Source organism: Rhipicephalus sanguineus, chromosome 3, assembly GCF_013339695.2.
Source record: "Rhipicephalus sanguineus isolate Rsan-2018 chromosome 3, BIME_Rsan_1.4, whole genome shotgun sequence".
NCBI classification, from domain to species: Eukaryota; Metazoa; Arthropoda; class Arachnida; order Ixodida; family Ixodidae; genus Rhipicephalus; species Rhipicephalus sanguineus.
In genome coordinates this window covers 125,113,350-125,130,632 of record NC_051178.1, presented here as the reverse complement: position 1 = coordinate 125,130,632, position 17,283 = coordinate 125,113,350, and the positions used below count along the sequence as shown (strand labels likewise).

Here is a 17,283-nt window from a genome sequence, read left to right as displayed (position 1 = left end):
GCTGCACCTTACAGCGTGTGAAAAACAAGCAGTGTATTCATAACGATGATGTTAAAGGTTTTATTCCAGCTGGCAGCAATCTTGAAGCTATGTCGCGTAATTGAGATTATTGTGTTTTGAAAGAATGGGCAAATGAAAATGTAGGCACTTATGTACTGCAGGCCCAAGGTGACCTAGCTAGGCCTGCAGTACACATGTACTTACATTTACATTTGGCCGTTTTCCCCAAATCAAGAATGATCTCAGTCAGGCTATGAGCGTCACCCATGTTTCATTGACCTTTCAGTGTTGAATTGAAAAACCCTATCAACAATGCTTCAATTTGACGTTCACCGTTTTTTGAACGATAAACCAATATTGATTTCCTTAATGGTCGTTCAATTGAAAGTCGTGGGCCAATTTTCAATACTGGTCAACAGCTAGCTCAACGAAATTCACTTGATCCACAACGTATTTTCAATTGACGTTTCTTTTCCTCTCAATGATAAATCAATGTTGATTTCCGTAATGGTCTTTCAATTGAAAGTCGTGGGCCAATTTTCAATACTGGTCAACAGCTAGCTCAACGAAATTTCACTTGATCCACAACGTATTTTCAATTGACGTTTCTTTTCCTGTCAATGATAAATCAATGTTGATTTGCGTAATGGTCATTCAATTGAAAGTCGCGGGCCAATTTTCAATACTGGTCAATAGCTTGCTCAACGGTTTTTCTATTGATCCACAATGTATTTTCAATTGACGTTTCTTTTCCTCTCAACGATATATCGATGTTGATTTACATAATGGTCTTTCAATTGAAAGTCGCGGGCCAATTTTCAATACTGGTCAACAGTTTTCTCAACAGTTTTTCTATTGATCCGCAATGTATTTTCAGTGCCATCTGTTGACATTGCTCAATAACTTCTCTATGGTTTTTCAATGAGAATTTTTGTAAGGGAAGACCATCACGGGCAGATGAGAAGCGGCGTATCAAGGCCGAAACATTGCAATGTGTGACTGCAGTGTTAACATGGATCCTACTGAAATCCCTAAATAAAAGCCCGACAAAGGCACAAAAATTCTTAATCCCCTGATTAATTATTCATCTTGCGGTAAGCCCTCGTCCAATCAAACGGGCAAGTAAACAGGTGGGTGGTCGGTGCCAGCGGTTGGTGCCAGCGGTTGAACAGACATCTCAGCTTCTAGCGATCACCATGTAAACTCCTGCGAAGTTGCTTTTTCTCAGTGAGGGCTCCAGCATCGGCTAAATGTGCTGCCTAAATATCCACCAGAGCACATATAGTGTAGATCCCAGATAAAAACTGTTGAATGTATGAGTACACTATGCTAACTATCTTGACCTATTGAGGAAATACTGGCGCGAAAGCTCTGACCGCACATTCATTCTTGAAGTGCCGCGTCGCAGACATCTGTAGTCTTTGGGGATACACAATTTCATCAACAACACGATGTAAGCAATGCCAGTTTGTAATAAGGTGAGCTAGCTCGTTCAGACATATCCGGACAGAAGTATGCAGTTTAACATTGCGACTTCGACGAGCGCGGTGTTTCTGAGGCTTCAAACTTGATACATGAACACGGCCAAAACATGTACACAGAGTCGTATACGATCATCAAGGCACATAAAAAAAACAAGGAATCGGTATAATACAGCAATCAGTATAACACGAAGGTGAAACGTGTCTTCACAGAAGTAGTGCTTATTGTGTAGCGATACATGAGAGCTTGTACAATGTATATTCGTGTTTGGCAGCTATAGCACCGTTTGACGTGGATACACCCACGTTGACGCTTAGTGGCATGTCTCCATCGCGACGACTAACGCCCATGATCATGATTAAACCGTTGTGGTAACTGAAGTTGTGAACATATATTTGGACACAAAAAATTAACGAATCGTGAATCCCGCGTAAAGATAACATCAACAAGCTCATAATCAAAACTGGTACCCGATATGCACTTCTTCAAAACGTCGTCAATGGAGAGAAACGGCACGGTGTGCGCTTTTGTGCTCACCCATACGCTGCCAAAATGCGCTTCAGCAACACGGGAGGCAGAGTTTCGTAGCTTGAGCCGCCCACATGTGCGTCCCGCTGGCCTCTGTCTCGCTCCACTAAAGCACGACATTCGCCCGTCGAAATCGTTTCCTTTCTGCAACGCGTATTGCAGCTGTTTTGTTAGTCGGTGCTCTCGCAATCGAAGCAGTCGGCGGCGGAGAAATCCCGTTGGTGCATGAGGAAGCTGCACTCATAAGCGTGCGCAGGGTTCCCCTTCAGGGGGGGCGAAGGTTCGTCGCAGCGCCCCCCTCCCTATTATGTCAATGTATGCGGCTGCCTTTGCGCCCCTCTTCTCGCCCCCCCCTACAATGTATAGGGCTGACTTTGCGCCCCCCCTTCTCGCCCCCTTGGCCCCCCCTGCGCACGCCTATGGCTGCCCTACTCCGATGAGCCGGCGCACGCTAACACGAAGCGAAAGGCAAAGAACGTAACTGCGTCTAGGTTGCCTCGGCGACACCAGCGCGGCCAGTGTCCCTCGCTGGTATCGAGACGCTTTAACCATGACCTCCGAGATCGCGCGCAATCTCGGAGTAAGCGCTAGTAAGTGTCGATCGTGACGCATTACTTCTATTCACCTCTCCAGACGGCGGCACCGCTCCGCTCCGCCCCGCCTACCTACTGCCAACTGAGAGCACCGTGCGAGAGAGTATATGTGAAAGATATAAAGTGCGTTCTTGAAGTGTCTAGCGGCTGCCAAGGTGACTTAGTCGGTTGAGCGTCGGGCGCTTACCGTCCCAGCCGCAAGGTCGTAGGTTCGATTCCTAGCGGCGGATCTTCTTGTTGGTCTTTTTCTTTCTCACCCGTTGGCGTCCATTCTATCAACGTCATATCAGTAACGGAAGTACTTGGTGGACCCCGGCATAAAACACTTTCGTGTTAAAAGATATCCGGTGGCTGACAAATAAACTATAGCCATTGAACGCAGTGTGGCGTGCACAGGCATGCAGCCCAGGTATAAAAAATATTAACTTGATTGAAGAGCACGGCGCTCAATACATTCTGGCACTGACAGCGATGGGAGACTGGACGTAATTTTCGACAACCTAGCAACTAGACTATAGTGTTAGATCTAAGTACACTAGCGTTCTTTTCTTGCATGTCGGTCCCCAGTCGCAATGCGGTCGCCGCGGCCGTGATAGAAACTGTGCGCTCAGCAGCGAAATGCCATAGGCATTTTCGACTTGCCAGATCCCGTACTCACCCGTTGTAAACCTTCCACATGCTGGCTACCCAGGCGTCGGTACTCGCGCATAAAAGAGAAGCTAACAGCACCGACCTCGCCATTATTCTTGTTCTTCATTGCCAGCAGTGGTACTTACCCACTACGGAGGATGATCAGCCAAGAGGCAAGTGGCCTTATGTTTTCTTTTAAAATAAGTACGACCGGTAACAATAATGCAGGATAAAATACACGGAATAATTAAGTGTGGGTGCGAATATAGTCGCCAGTGCGACATAAAAAAATGTTACAGACGTTAAAGGCGTTCTAAGACTTATATATAAAAAAAGATAATAACAATATGGAGCGGTAACAACAAAATGTAAGCGATGGATGCCGTCTTAAATTTAACATAGCAGTAGCGGCATTATTTTTTTTATGCATCATTATGAATGCACAGATGTATGAGATTACTCTTACACTTGGAATTACAGTAATGAAATTATTCTCTTGCTGTAATGAATAATGTAATGAGTTACTTAAAGCCAGTAATATCAGTAAAATTACTCATTACTGTCCCAATTACCTTTGACCAAAATATGACATGTTCGCCTCCGTTTATGGTGTAAATGTTGTCCGAAAAAGGAAAGAAAAGTAACAAAGACAAGTTTACCTGAGTACCAAACCTCAAGCGTGGGACATTGACCCAAGAGCTCTGAGCTTTCAATGTGTGTGTGTGTAGCAAATGAACTTGAACTTTTGTTAAAGTATTTTTTTATTTTCAAAATTAATAGTAATGCAATAACATTAGCTTCGGCCAGCTGTAATTTGTAATGTAATTTAGTTACACTTAAGAAGATTTTAGAGATGTAGTTAATAACGTAATTTAATTACTTTCTCGGAGTAATCTTGCCATCTCTGATGCGTTTCCTGTTCCCTATAGTATAAACTGAGGTCACAGTGCCATCATTCTGTTTAATAAAAGGAACAGATTACCCTTAGCTCGCTTCGCCAGTGGTCAGAGCAGCACTCCACCAAAGCGCCCGATATAAGCTCGTGTTGCTGAACGCACGACCAACTATCCAATGATGGCAATTGTACTAGCGTGTTGCCGAACAAGTTACAAATGGCAATACATCCCTTCCTCATTTCTGCGATAGAGCAAGGTCCACAAAAACACTGTCATATATTCTTCTGTAGCCCAAAGCAACAAGGGAAATTGGTGCGGATTTGTCAGAAAGAAAGTTGACCAACCCGGAGATCTACGTACTATGTGCTGTAAAAATAGGCGCACGGCAATTTTTCCTTTCGCCGAAACTTAGCGAAAAGGCCACAGGGCAGGAAACGACCTGTGAGTTTATTAAAATAAATTCTGGACTTTTACGTGCCAAATAACGATGCGATCTTCAGACACGCCGTACACTCTAAAAGGAAAAAAAAAAGAGTACGTGTGACTCCTTTCGTAGAGTTCTGACTTGCCCCGTATATGACTTTCTTTAAAGAGACACGTGGTCGATTCCACGAAAGATCGAAAAAGGGTGTATATTTGATGTTTCCGATTTTCCTGATAATTTTCTATGTTGTGCACATATGATTGCACAGCACGAAATCGCAGTTCGTTTTCAAATAAAATTTTTTTTCAACACAGGAAAATTCGACAAGTGTCGCCGGTTGACGACGACCATTTTACGAAGAGTGCGTTTTCGTAAATTCGCAATCATGCTGGCAGCCACTGAAGCTATATATTACAAATATCTTTCTTTTTGGCGGAAGTAGAAGTAAAGAGGAAATAGCTCCTATCATTTCATGGAATTCTGAGTAAATTATGTATTTTTAAAAATTCACGAAAAACGCTGCGTTTTTGAAAATCAGTCAAATTTGGGACGCTATGGCTACTTCTGTGAACATCTTAGCTTGTTCATATTTGCAGTATGAATAGGCCTTTATGTGAATAATGAACCTCTGCATTTGTATTTCTCTAATAATTTTCAAAGTAGTAAATTTTCATGCTCGAAACACCAAAAAGAGAAAAGTGCTCCTCGATTCAAAAATCTATAATAAAAAAAAACCCAATCTCAATTTTGTTCAAAGTCCCCCAAAATGTTCTCAAAGGACAGCAGAATGATATTATGAAAAAACATGTTGCATCATTTTTATTAGAACAAAAGCAGAAAATGTCAAACATTGTGTTTCCAGAGCGTGGTGGCCACTGCGTAAAGGACATCTCTAGTAACAAGAAAATACAGTAACACGTCTTTTTTTCTTCTCTGAGCTTCGCTAAACAGCAGTAATGATCTATTGTTGGAAAGTGGGAACTGTTTTGTAAAGAAAAAAAAAAGATCGTTCCAATTAAATGCATTTGCGACACCACTTACATTCCTCGTCGACGGGCAGCACGGAAATTTTCATTCCTCTGGATAATTTTTTTTTTAGTAAATGCGCTTATATAAAAGTAACGAAGCTAAACGCGAAATATGTGTAGCTGAGTCGATCATGCATTGTAAGAATGTGAGAAATCGCAAATGGCGGCAGTGGTGAACGGCGAGTACCGCAGTGCAACCTAAGCACAGCAGCCACACATTGTTTGCCAGGCTTTGTCGCTATCCACGAGAAAAAGCTGGGGTGTCGATTGCGTTGGTTACACGATACATTTTTCACCGCTCGTCGCTCTCCCGCCCGGTCTCTGGATCTGCACCGTGCGGATCGTGTGACCCGCGCTACAAGCACTCGTGTAAACGGAGTAGCATGCGTTAGGCGGACAGGTGCAAAGGGCGGAGCGATGGACGCCCGCCTGAGCAGACGACAGCAACGAGTACGGCTGTGCCAGTCAGCCAAACACCACCTGAGATAGAAGTTAAGCATCCAAATTGTGCTTCACTTTGATGCGATCATTATCCTACGCTCTGAAGGTGGCTATGGGTAGGCGTTATAGCCATGGCCGAGATTTTGTACGGACTGCCTCATGGTGCACAAAAAGAAAATTCCGCTGCAGCAGAATTTTCGTTACGTAGAAGATATCGGATCGAGACTCTTTTGCGGAGGGTCATGAAGCAGGATGCGCGCTCAATTCAAGAAGGAAACCAGATCTGCCAGCACTCCTTCAAGAGAAAGAAGGATATGCAAAACAAAGCAGATGCAATGCAAACAAAACGTGTTTTGTCCGTGGCCAGAACTGCTGCCACCAATCTTCACGTAATCGATTCTTTTTAAACTCTGCATTGATCACATAAGGTTTGACAACGTACACATTTGGGCCAACAAAAACCACACCTCTTGGCGACCGCTCTCCAGAAATTCATTTCCATTCATGAAGAGACCTTGGCTTTTATACCAATCTCTCAATTCTGGCACAGCACATCATCATAAGAGACGCATGGAGGGAATGCGTTCTTTAGCACTCAAGATATGAATTATACTCAACTGAAATAGATGAAAGAAAAGGAGGCTACAACTGAAAGTGCATACTGTGGACTGAGGGATGTCTAACACTGGCGTGAAGTCGCAAACCACGCGAATGCATTTAATTGGAACGGTCTTTTTCTTTACAAAACAGTTCCCAATTTCCGACCATAGATCATTACTGTTGTTTAGCGAAGCTCAGAAAAGAAAAAAGACGTGTTACTGTATTTTCTTGTTACTAGAGATGTCCTTTGCGCAGTAGCCACCACGCTCTCGAAACACAATGTTTGACATTTTCTGCTTTTGTTGTAATAAAAATGATGCAACATGTTTTTTCATAATATCATTCTGCAGTCCTTTGAGAACATTTTGGGGGACTTTGAACAAAATTGAGATTGGGTTTTTTTTATTATAGATTTTTGAATGGAGGAGCACTTTTCTCTTTTTGGTGTTTCGAGCATGAAAATTTACTACTTTGAAAATTATTAGAGAAATACAAATGCAGAGGTTCATTATTCACATAAAGGCCTATTCATACTGCAAATATGAACAAGCTAAGATGTTCACAGAAGTAGCCATAGCGTCCCAAATTTGACTGATTTTCAAAAACGCAGCGTTTTTCGTGAATTTTTTAAAAATACATAATTTACTCAGAATTCCATGAAATGATAAGAGATATTTCCTCTTTACTTCTACTTCCGCCAAAAAGAAAGATATTTGTAATATATAGCTTCAGTGGCTGCCAGCATGATTGCGAATTTACGAAAACGCACTCTTCGTAAAATGGTCGTCGTCAACCGGCGACACTTGTCGAATTTTCCTGTGTTGAAAAAAAATTTTATTTGAAAACGAACTGCGATTTCGTGCTGTGCAGTCATATGTGCACAACATACAAAATTACCAGGAAAATCGGAAACATCAAATATACACCCTTTTTCGATCTTTCGTGGAATCGACCACGTTAACTCTTTTGTAGATCACACGACTCTCCAAAGAGAGTGTAATGACCTCCAAAGAGAATCGACGTGTCTCTTTAAAGAGGGTCATATACGTGGCAAGCCAGAACTCTCAAAAAAGAGTCAAAGGACTGTTGTTTTTTTAGAGTGTAGTGGTGGGCCGGGGAATAATTTTGACCACCCGGGTTTTTAACCAGCACCTGAATCAGTCCCAGGTCGTTTCGGCATTTCGTTCCCGTTATAAATGAGGCTTCCGTGGCAGGCAATCGAACCAGCGTCCTCGAGATTAACAGCGCAACACATTATAAATGCTAAGCTACCATGGTGGGTGTGAAATAATTGCATGCCTAAGCAGGCAAAACATAACTACCACCAACGTCTTTTACGACGATATGAATGAATGAATGAATGAATGAATGAATGAATGAATGAATGAATGAATGAATGAATGAATGATGTCAAATACACGTGTGGCTGTACATATCTTGTATGCAGAGAAAAAGACAAAGAAGAGAAAGAACTAAGGTCACACACTATCAGCACTAGCTTGGCTCTGAACGGCGCTGAAGGAAATGAGGCTCATTGCGTTGCGTCATATTTAGAAAAATATGACGCCAGTATGCTGTATATAGTATGACGTCAAGTAAAGGAAATCATTCACCCTACGCATCAACGTCGTTGTCCCAGTCAGATTTGGTGATCCTTAGATCGGCCAAATTGGATGATCAAGGCGTGGTACTGGCGTCATATTCAGCAAAATATGACGCCAGTATGATATGCCGAGTAACAGGGTTATTCACCTACACATTAACCTCTTTGGTTGGTTGGTTGGTTGGCGAAATTTTATTAGTAGTACGTTTGTTAAGGAGAAATAAATTCTTAGTCTACGCCTAATTGGGTGACCAAGGCTCATTCATTAACGTCGTATTCAGTAAAATAGGACGCCCTTATAATACGTATAATATGACGTAAAGTAACGGGGTTGTTCACCTCCGCATTAACATCTTCGTTAGTGAGGAATCAATTCTTAGTCCCAGACAAATTTGGTGGTCAAGGCTCGTTGCATTCACGTCATATTCAGTGAAATATGACGCGAATATGATATGTATAATATGACGTAAAGTAAAAGGTGTTATTCACCTACGTATCAACGTGTCTTTGTCCCAGTCAAATTGCTTGATGCTTAGCCTCAGCCAAATTTTGTGATCAAGGCTCGTTACATCGGCGTCATATTCAGTAAAATATGGCGTCATTATGATATGTATAGCATGAGGTAAAAGAGATTATTCACCTTCGCAGTCAACGTCCTCGTTAATGAGAAATTAATTCTCAGTCCCAGAAAAATTGGGTAATCAAGGCTCATTGCATTGACGTCAAGTTTAGTAAAAACTAATTAGGAGGTTATTCATCTCCGCATGAGTGTCGTTATTATTTAGTGAGAAACAAATTATTAGGCCCAGGAAAATTGAGTGATTAAAGTCAGTTGGCTTGACGTCAAGTTTAGTCAACTTAATTGGGAGGAATGTTTCTCGCCTCAACGACGTCTGCATCATCGAGCAATCAATCGTTAGAGCTAGTTAAATTGGATTTAAAGTGCGCCCCTCCAGCTGGAAGGCCCATGTCGATCTAAGAAGCCAGTCGCAACTTGCACGACGTCACAAGCAGAGCACCGCTCTAATGACTTCAGATAATGTGACGCAGAAATGGGAGCCATGCAATCGATTGAGAAGGAAAAGAGGGGAAGAAGGAGAGGGCGTTCGCCTTCGAGTCGACATAGGCGAATGCATAAAGGACCGCGTGGCTTTTATATTCGTTCAGCCTTATCCACCCGAGTTTTTGCCGATATTTACAGTAGATATGAGCCACCTGTGCGAGGGAGACACACAAACGCGAAGGTAATATGGGTAAAGATGGTTTCGCCTGAGACGACACGAAGGTGAAAACCATCTTTTTCTTCTCATTCGGTTGTATGATCTTTCCCCCTCCCGCCCCACACCATGAAGCTTTCTGCACCTCACGCGGTGTTGTCAGGGTTGTCAGGTCGAAAAGGCAAAAAATAGCTATAAAGTTGGAAAAACTAGCCAAAAAGTAGCCAACTTGAGCCAAGGGTAGTAAAAGTAGCCAAAAGTAGTCACGCGTGCGTTAAAACTGCGACATTCTCATTTAACACGACTAAATACACTAGCATTCTGGCAAAAATTTAGATCAGTACTGTATGTTAACCCTCGAAAATCAAGATTGCCGAGATTCAAGCACCTATTTTTGACTTAACAACCATTTCGTGCAAGATCTCGAAGTTTGCTGCGCTGTTGCAAAAATGAGACTCTTTTCACACGTGTTGCGAAACTCTTTTAAAAGGACTAAAAGTAACACCTGTGGTGACAATAAAAATGAGTACGGCATCAGTGTGCTAATAATCCGTTTCTGGGATTGATGCATAAAATGTAGCTTCGCAATCATTTCTCGCATGAGATAACCGATGAGACAACAAGCTTGTCGTATATTCGATTGACAATGTCAGTGAGTACAGAGCGCCTTGCACGCCATTGTCCTACTCACTTCTATGGTTCCATTCCATGGTTCCACTGTCATGCTCACTTGCAGTCACCGTTTAAAGACGCGTTCAGCAATAAGTGGCCTGCGAAATGAGGCGCCATGCAACAGTTTTCCCCGTCTGCCAGCTGTGTATCGAAAAGCTTTTTCTTTTGTGTACTGCAAGCGCCAAATTCAACTTTCGCAGCAGGAAACATGCCTGGGCCACCATGTTATGACACCGCGTACTCGAACACCAATGGCTGCGACTTCATCTGATACTGATCATTGGGCTTAAGTCGAGTGAAGAAGAAAGTAGTGAAGAAGTAGCCATGTAGCCAAGACGTTTCTTCTGCCACCACCGGACCAATAAAGTAGCCAAATTGGCGCAAAGTAGCCAAACCTGGCAACCCTTGCAATACCGCCGGGAACGGCCCACCTCTGACCAAGCGACGATGTCGTGCGATGACGTCATCATGTGACGTCATATGGACAGCATGATGATGTCACAAATCTGGGCGATTTGTGACCCTATCATGTCGCAATCTGTGATAACGTGACATTTAACGCGATAGCGTTAAGGAGCTCGTTTCGCAGACATTCAGCTGTCGGCGTCGGTGTTGGCGTCGTTGGCTGTGTGCGAAAAATCATCTTGTCCGTGACCGAAAAATCGAGAAAGATGCAAATAAAATAAATAATAAAAAATTCGGCAGATCCCACGCATTGTGGGAATCGGTTTCATGCGAAGTAGTCAGCAAGTATACTTTTATGCTGTACTTTATAGCTTTGAGCCAAGCGTTGCGAGGTGGATCGACGTGTTTGCGTAAGTGTAGTAGCTATGTGCACATCGTGGACTTACCAGGCACGTCGACAACGCTGGCGTTTAAAGGGCAACTTGTGGTGCGTCTTATGGTGCGAGTTTAAAGGGGGCGCAGTTTTCAAATGTTTCGCATTTAAAAACTGCAGTTTGAGTGAAGAACGAACCCAGGCCGTCTGCGTGAAAAACAGGTGTTCTACCACAAAGCACGATATTGCTTGAAACTATTTCGGGAAAAAAAACATTATGTGAATGTCATGTAGTGGAAGGAGTCTCCTTAACGCATGTAATATTGCATGGTAGAAGCGTAGAATCACGCCAGGCGTCGGAACATTTGAATTGCGCGACCAGTGGGTGTTTTAAACGTCCACCCATTACAAAACCGTGTTGCCTTACGGACGCGTAGTGGGCCCTTCGCTGATTCGTAAAAGGAATCGTCTCTTTAACATGGCGTTGACCAAGATTGGCATGGGCGGGTAAAATGATTTGACGAATATGACTGTCGGGTCATGACATGAATAACGTGAAAATCCTGTCGCGTACGTCGTCAAACCCTTTCCTCCAGACATGTGTGGCACATACCCGTTTTACCACGGGCCGCAGTGTACGGGTATGTGCCACAGGTGATTGACAGTCTTTATAACAGACATTGGTAATTTAAATGCGAGAGCGTTAAGAAAAACCGACATCGGCAGCGTTGACCCGACGAATGGAAAAAATAAGGATCCCAGCAGGAATCGAACCCAAGCATTCTGCGTGGCAATCAGGTATTCTACCACAAGAGCCACGCCAGGTCTATAAACTGATGTGTAGAAACAGCCTATGCAGGCGTAATGTCGGTGCACCGACATTACGCCTGCATAGGCTAAAGAAAGAAAGAAAGAAAGAAAGAAAGAAAGAAAGAAAGAAAGAAAGAAAGAAAGAAAGAAAGAGGAAAGAAAGAAGAAAGAAAGAGAGAAGAAGAAAGAAAGAAGGAAGAAAGAAGAAGGAAAGAAGAAAGAAAGAAAGAAGAAGAAAGAAAGAAAGAAAGAAGAAAGAAAGAAAGAAAGAAAGAAAGAAAGAAAGAAAGAAAGAAAGAGAAGCAGTAGGTCAGGCACGCTCACGCCAAGCTTTGCTTGCGCCTCTTTCACCATTAGGAAAAAGGCTGCTGGATGTTTTTTTTTTTTTCTTCTACTCTTAGTGGGCATACTGTCCCGCTCAGGAGACAATTGCTAACTCGGCTGCTCTATGTGTGGTGCTTATGCATATTCTAGTGATTAATAATAAGGGTTACCTTTATGACTTTATGCACTGCAATCATTATGCGCTCAGTTAAATTGATTCAAGCACCTCCGATTACGCATGTATCGAACTCAAAAAAGAACGAGAAATAGTTCTATATATCGTACAATCCGATATAAAGCTTACCGCACCTCGGTGCGGATTTCGGTGCGCAAGCTGGCTTCGCGGCATCGCTTCATATTGATGCAAGCAAGGCGACTTCACGAAGATGCGAATTCAACTTCTTTTTTAGATGCGAAGCAGCTTTTGCGCTGGGCTGTGTCCATAGTTCCATTGGCGACCGTCCGCTTTCTACCACCTACCATAGCCATCTGAGCGCGCGCTCGCGCCAAGGAGACGTCTTCTTCCTCTTGATCTTCGACCGCCTTGATGATGATACGTGCAGAGCACTTTAGGGGCCCGGGCTGCCGTATGCTGTCCTCGCTTGGCGTAACGGAGACAAAATCATGTGTGCTGGCACGCGCTAGCGCGTTCGGGCCTGTGTAAGGGGCTGGGTAAGACGCTGTGGCCTCTCCCCCTTACACTCTCTCAGCAATCATGTGATGGCGCTGGGGAACGAGATTCTGCAGACGCGCGATGAACGAACGCGTTGTATCCTAGTCAGAACGCGCTGGCACGCGCTTCACACACACACACACACACACACACACACACACACACACACACACACACACACACACACACACACACACACACACACACACACACATTTATTTTTGTTTGATACGAGTAGATATGTCTGTTTAAGGTGTGAAGCCCTTGTGCAATCGATATTGCGTGCTGTACGAGTACGTATGACTTACTGTATGCAAAGAATGGATGCGTGATGAAGATTAACAGCACGCGGGTGATATCGCAAGAGCATACAAGAAATGAAGCTGAACGTTCTGTAACGTGTTTCAGTATACTGCCTGCACCTGTTTGTTTGGTGTTTGGCACCTGTTTGTTTGGTGGCGTTGCGCTGCTGAGTACAAAGTGGCAGGTTCGACCCCTGCACCGGCGGCCTGATTGGGGGTGTGGAATGCGAAAACGCTCGTCTTCCGCGCACTATAAGGCCTGTCTCAAACAAATCACGGTTCTGGCTCCTAAAACCCCAGTTTAATTTTATGTATGCGTTCCGTACTCATAACAACGATGGGGACCGGCTTTTTCTCGCTCATTTATTCCCTAGGAATAATGAGGTCCGTTGGTTAATTATTCGATCAATCAATAAATAATTAGATGATAGGGTTATGTTATTGCCCATATGCAACATCCCTAGAGCAGTCTAAAATAACCTTGGCCACATGTGCTGCGAGCAAAAATCGGACTCGAGTATTATTGCCTGAATTTTACTGAAATAGTTGCATGAAATCTTGGCATGATTTGACAAGCGCAGGGCGTTTCCTTTTGGCCAATATATTGTATATTGCAAGCGTCATATTCAAGCACATATGCGCACGAATTCCCGAAGCTCTTCTTTCGTAATGGTTATATACACTGTCGGCCGGCCGCCTTTGACAATAAAACTTCCAACACCCTGCAGAAGATATATATCCTCCCGCCCACAAGTCACTACCTATAGAAGGCAGGATTACTCCGAGCTCTAGAGGTTGACACGTTCCCTCACCTAACCCCGAAGTCACCTCCTAGAAACTACACAATTCACTCCGTATTGACGCTTCTGCGGATAACCGGATATGACGTACGGTTGGAGGCTGCAGGCAATCGCCACTAAAGCACACCGTATACCTCATCAGCCAGCTTCGGGAGACCGCCTTGGCCAGCTCCAACCTCGAGCATCAGCTAAGGCTGGTCGCGAGGGTTCAGGATGGTGCTCGATCTTAAGGCATCCTGGACTAAGACAGACTCTACTCTACTATACTCTTTAAAAAGTCACACTGTCCGTTATGCATTTGCCTAAGCCGCCTCGAAGGCGAAAGCCATCTTCTTTTTCTTTTTCTTCTCAGTAGATTGTATTGATTTAACTGAAAGTTTTCTGCACCGAACGTGGTTTTGCAGCGCCTCCAGGATCGGCACAGCTTTGACCAAGCGGCGATGTCATGCGATGAAGTCACAAATTTTGGCGACCTGTAACGTCATGACGACGACGTAGGGTGACGTCATTACGTGATGATGATGCTTTCTTGCATGACTCGTGTTGACAGCGACGCCGCCCGTGGCCACTTTTCGCGTTTGATGAGGCATGCATCTGAGGTTTTCGCCTTAACAAATATGTTTATCATTTCTCTCTCCAACATCCTGAATTGCCGGTATCTGCTCATACGAACAGTTTTCATGATGGCGTATAATGACTTCTTTTCTTTTGTCAATACGGACCCAGGGAACAAGCGCTCTTGCTCTATAGGTCCCGCGTCTAAAAGCGGTCAGGAATGGCTCTCGCCTCCTCGCTCGTGCTCAGCATCAGAACGGCACGCCACTTCCGTTGGTATGACTTTCTCGGCAGCAAAATTAATAGCCGGACTCGCTGCAAGCGCGCGTGCCGGCGTGCGCAGCAGGGAGCTGGCACGCCTCGCGGGTAAGGGCGGCGGTCTTCACATATTCTGCAGCAGCGGCTGGACCCATATGCGAAAGAGCTCATTCCTTACGCTTCGAAGGTTTTTTTTCCTTTCACCCTAAACAGCACACATGCTTTTATTTATGCTTGTCCCTTTCTAAGGCAAGGAAATTCAATATAGTGACCATAAGGCCGGCAAGCCTGTTACAGGCACTATATTACTTGCTATATAAGAACGTACCTTCGTATGAAGCGCCCGCTGCGTTGCCTTAGTTAATATTTAACAGAGACAGTGCTGTACCACGACCGCGGATGTAAGCCCCGTTAGAATCCAGAGGCCGTGGCTATAGCACGAGTCTTGAATAATCAAGATTCGTAAAGTTCGCGCGAACTGAGTTCTAATGGCAAGATAGCACACATGTATACCTGTGCGATATGTCTTGCCTCTTGCCTTCGAACAAGTAACCTTGTAACTCTCAGCAATGTGACCCCCGGAAACAATTTCTTACATCTTCTGTAACTTGCCCGGTTACTCGGCCGCGGCTTTCACATTTCCATGGAGGAGAAATGGTAGAGGCCCGTGTACTGTGCGACGTCAGTGGACGTTAAGGAACCCAGGTGGTCAGACTTATTCGGAGCCCTACACTACGGCGTGCCTCATAATCATATCGTGGTCTTGGCGCGTAAAACCCCCATTATTATTATTATTATTATTATTATTTTATTATTATTATTATTATTATTATTATTATTATTATTATTATTATTATTATTATTATTATTATTATTATTATTATTATATTATTATTATTATTATTATTATTATTATAGTTATTGTTGTTGTTGTTGTTGTTGTTGTTGTTGTTGTTGCCTGGTTACCAAGGCTCGACACCAAACGCCACATCGATTCTGTTGGACGACAAACCTCTTTCGGAGTGGACTGTCACCATGGAATAGCAGTGAAATTGTTCTGCAAGCAGGAATAAGCTGGGCGCTGCTCGCTATCATCGCCATTTCCAGTAACTCTTATTCTCCATTTATTCCCCTTCACTTTCCCTTAGCTATGCAGAGTAGCAGGTCAGAGATTAAGTTCCTCCGGCCGAGCTCTCTGCTTTTCACACATCCTCTCTATCTATTGAAGAAAAACGGCGATGTGGGCAAGTCTCTCTATCTAATCTCTCTCTAGTGGTTAGCTTGTTCAGCACGATAACAGGCGCGCTATTCTTCGGATGTCTCATATCGTTCTACTTCTTCGTGGTTTTCTCTACGTATGCGCACGTGAACAATTGTTGTGTTACATGCCTTTGACAGTAATTGTCGGGAAAGAGACTTGCAGTGTTATCTTTAACTTTTCTCAGCTGTTTTCCCACAGTTTCGCCACCCTCTCCGCTTCGCACCCGCTAGCCCGAGTGCCCCTTAGTTCCTGGCCAGAGCGAGATTAGCGCCGCCTCAAGCACGAAGGCTAGGTCGCTCCGGTTTCCCTCACAATCGCGCGCTAAGGTCTCTCCACACGTGCCGCCATTGTCCGAAACGAAAAATTCCCATGCCGCGTCGAGCGTGTGACCGGAGACGACTGCGAGCTGCGCACCGGAGTTCGCATTGTGTCCCCGACGTTCTAGAGTAATTTCGGTCTCGGCGAGTCGCACTGTCGTGTTGACCCTCTGCAACCTCGCCGGGCCGCGAATGCCGCACAAGCCTCCACGGCCGCATATGCCCGACAGTTCAGGTCACGCTCGTTCTGACCCGCGCGGGTGCATTTGACAAAGGCGACTGGTGCATTGTTTGCCTCGCAAGGAAAAGTAGCACTTAGCGGTAGACGTGATAAAGCGCGCACGCTATACTGCGCAGGTATGTCCGAGTTGGTTTACGGCCCGCTCCTCAGTGAGGGGCCAGGGTGAAGCAAGTGTGGCACGCATAATTGCCACGAAAGGGGCCGGACTGGGATCAAGGAAGCGTTGTGAAACAATGAGTGGAGTTTGTGTCACTGTGGGCGTCCTTGAGTCCGCACCGGGCGTGGCTTGTGGCGCTCGCGGCGCACAAGAGCAGCTGCTCGTGAACGCGACGGCGGCAACCAGCTGCTGTCGCCGCCTGCAGGAGCCGCCGCCGCCGCCGCCGCAGCGATATCCGGAAATGCGCGACGCACGGCGACAACTCGCTACCGCCGTTTGAGCCGTAGACTTAGAAAGGTTGAGCTAGTGTTCGCCGATGCTTCGAAGCATCGCACGAACAGCTCTGCACGTGACTTCTGTTTATTTCTTTTTTCATTTTATTGTTGTTAATTTCTTCGCACCGTCACTTCGGTGTGAGGAAAACGAAGGAGAGACACTTCTATAGACTGATATCTGTTCAGAGAGGCGTTCACAGTTTCTCTAAATAATAATAAGACTGCAATCGGGGCTAGTTGGTACGACTTCACGTTGTGACGCGCTGCCAGGGATTGACAAATTGACAAAGACCGAGGAAACAAAAGAAACATACAGGGTGGCGCGCGAACAAACAAATGATTTTATTTCGAGCCTGGAAATGCTTATGTGTGAGACCTGTGTGTGCGTCTTTCGTTTCCTCAGTCTTCGTCGATTTCT

The 17,283-nt window shown here is 44.6% G+C and overlaps 2 protein-coding genes across 3 annotated transcripts in view; one reads left to right on the top strand and one right to left on the bottom strand.

The window, feature by feature from the left end:
* LOC119387083 (WAS/WASL-interacting protein family member 1) overlaps window positions 1-17,283 on the bottom strand; it is a 259,526-nt gene that overhangs the window by 44,279 nt on the left and 197,964 nt on the right. The window lies entirely within an intron of this gene.
* Window positions 1-17,283, top strand: part of LOC119387093 (ATP synthase subunit b, mitochondrial) — a 234,185-nt gene that overhangs the window by 60,177 nt on the left and 156,725 nt on the right. The window lies entirely within an intron of this gene.